This window comes from Echinops telfairi, unplaced genomic scaffold (genome assembly GCF_000313985.2).
Source record: "Echinops telfairi isolate 266 unplaced genomic scaffold, ASM31398v2 ScPeMD7_7413;HRSCAF=8451, whole genome shotgun sequence".
In the NCBI taxonomy this organism is placed as follows: Eukaryota; Metazoa; Chordata; class Mammalia; order Afrosoricida; family Tenrecidae; genus Echinops; species Echinops telfairi.
In genome coordinates, this window is record NW_022111313.1 from 1,393,880 (window position 1) to 1,396,478 (window position 2,599).

The 2,599-nt window shown below is 60.9% G+C and overlaps 1 protein-coding gene across 2 annotated transcripts in view; it reads left to right on the forward strand.

The window, feature by feature from the left end:
* The window catches only part of PMEPA1 (prostate transmembrane protein, androgen induced 1), an 8,113-nt gene that overhangs the window by 2,809 nt on the left and 2,705 nt on the right, over positions 1–2,599 (forward strand). The gene's annotated exons all lie outside the window — the stretch shown is intronic.

Below are 2,599 nucleotides of genomic sequence, written 5' to 3' on the forward strand. Positions count from 1 at the left end.
ACCTCTGCCGGTGTGGGGGTCTTGGCAGGGCGATGGAGCCTTTTCTGGAGAATGTAGGACACACCACGCCCACCCCAGTCCCCAGCCGCCAAGCCCCATGACAGCTCTTTGACTGTCACCTGTCCCTCAGGTCTCTCCTGAGGGACAGGTGGGTTCAAAGCACTGACTGTCTGGTTTATAGTCTCGCACGAACTTCCTGCTCCGCCCGGGGACCTGTGTCAGGAACCCCGGAGGGGGTGGGGGGCAGGGGGCAGTCCTGGACCCACTCCCCGGGATCTGCATTCTCCAAGCCCAGGGCTCTGCTGGTGCGTCTGCAAGTCAGACATGGGAGGGTGGATATGGAGTGGACTGCCGGGATCGGGGCTGGAGGATGTGGAGAGGACGGTTGCAGAGAGTTGACTTGGGGGGTGGGAGGGCGATAGAATCCAGGGGGTTCAGAGAACCAAGGGACAGAGGGAAGGGGGGTCTGGCTTCTGCCCTTGCTGGGTTACAGAGTCAGGGAAGAGGTCTGCCACAGAGCACAGCTACGGAAGTTGGGGTGGCAGGAGCAGCCTGTTAGGATTTCCGGAGGGAGGAGGGGCGGTCAGGGAACGCCTGACTGGCTGCTGGTCCCAGCGGGTCCCCCGGCTTTGGGCTGGTGTCTCCTCAAAGTCCTGGTGGAAGGCTGGTCCAAGGTCACCTTTCACCCACTCTGACCTTGAGCAGAGCCTGGCTTCCTTGTCTCCTTCCTGGTACTCAGGTGGGCTGGGGCAGGCCCTGGGCTGGGCCTCCCTGGGGCAGGCCAAGTCTGACTCATGCAGGGCCCACCCTGCCCCATGGGGCCTGGAGCAGCTGGCCAGGGTGTGGGCCCCCTTCCGCTCACCAGCTGGCTACGCTCCCAGGCGGGTGCTTAGGGACCTGCTGTGTCGCTGGAAGAGTTCAGAGAGTCCTTCAGAGGGTTTGTCTTCTGTTTGGCCAGTGCCTAGGAGCTCTGGCATCATGGTGGTCACACACTGGGCTGCTAACTCCAAGGTCAGCAGTTTGATACCGCCCGCTGCTCCACAGGAGAAAGACTAGGCTTTCTATTCCCGTAAAGGGTTGCAGCCTCAGAAGCCCACACGGGCAGTTCTGCGCTGCCCCACAGGGTCCCCGTGGGCCAGAACGGGCTCGATGACCCTGGTGGGGAGTGGCTTATGAGGGTGGGCCCTTCACCTCGGGGTCCGCAGTTCGAAACCACCAGTGCTTAAAGCACTCACTGCTAACTGAAAGGCCGGCCAGGGTTTGAGTGGGGGGCAGTTGGCCTATCCGGATTTACAGCCTCAGAAACCTGGCGGGGGCAGCTCTGCTCTGCCCTGCCCTGTGTGATTCGGTGGGTTTTTAAGGGGCTGAGTGCCATGCCCGACAGAGGCTCATATTAGCCCCAGAGTGACGCTGCCACTTGAGGACAGTGACCGTGAGGGCTGGCTTCCCTGTCCCTGGAAGTCCACGGGCGCACCTGGGTGTTCAGGTGTTGTCACCTGTCTGCTGGGGCCGTTGTGAGCACCGTGGCGCCCCCTTGTGGCAGCCTGGGGAATGAGCCCCCTCAACTCTGCTGCCATCGAATCCATTTCCACTGGCTGCCCGGCTAGAACTGCTCCCTTGGGTTTCCCAGGCTGCCCATCTTTACAATGGCAGAAAGCCTCATCTGGCCCCATCGATGGTGTGGTGGGTTTGAACGGCTGGCCTGTGGTTAGCAGCCTAACATGTAACCCCCTGCCCCCGAGGCCCCTCCCACCCAAACCAGCCTGCCTTCAAACTGATTTGGACGCAGCGAGCATTCAGGACAACTGCCTCTGTGAGTTTCCAAGACTGCATCTCTTTCCCTGAGTAGAAAGCCCCATCTTTCTCTGGAGGGGCGGCTGGTGGTTTCGAACTGCCCATCTTGTGGTTAGCAGCCCAAATCAGAACTTGCTTTCGCCACCAGGGCACCTGCCAGGCCCATAGCACACAGGCAGAACAGAAATCTTATCCTGCCCTGGGAAAGCAGCTCAGGTGGTTCTGCTGAGAAGATATTATGGTCTGCTCCCCACAGCATGGGTGGTTCTGGTCCCACCAGCGCTCTGTGGGAGACAGATGAGGCTGTCCACTCCTGTAAAGAACGTTTTGTGGCCTCGGAAGCCCTCGGTGGCAGTGGACGCCTGCCTGTCTTGGGGCCAAGAAGACCTACCCTGTGGGACGTGCGGGGGACGAGCCAGGTCCTTGTCTTCATGACCAGGATGGATGGGAAACTGGTCCGGGGGTATCCTTGGGGATAGGAGAACCTAGGGCACAAATGATTAAGTGCTGGTGCTTCAAACCCACCCAGAGGTGGGCCTGAGACCTGCTTCCTGCAGAAGCCCCTGTGCAGCTCCACATTACACCCACAGGCTCCTTGGAGCTGGGAGTTAACAGGCTGCTTGTCCTGCCCAGCCACCTAGGGCTTGCCCCTCAGACGCTGGCTGGAAGTGCTACTCCCCTGGGGTGGGGTTCTCATGGGCTCCGCCTCCTTCAGGAGACGTGCCGGGGCCTTGGACTGTCCTCATCCTGTCCTCGTGGCCCCTCCCCGCGTGGACGCGTGTTCTTTGGGCTTTATTGACCCAGG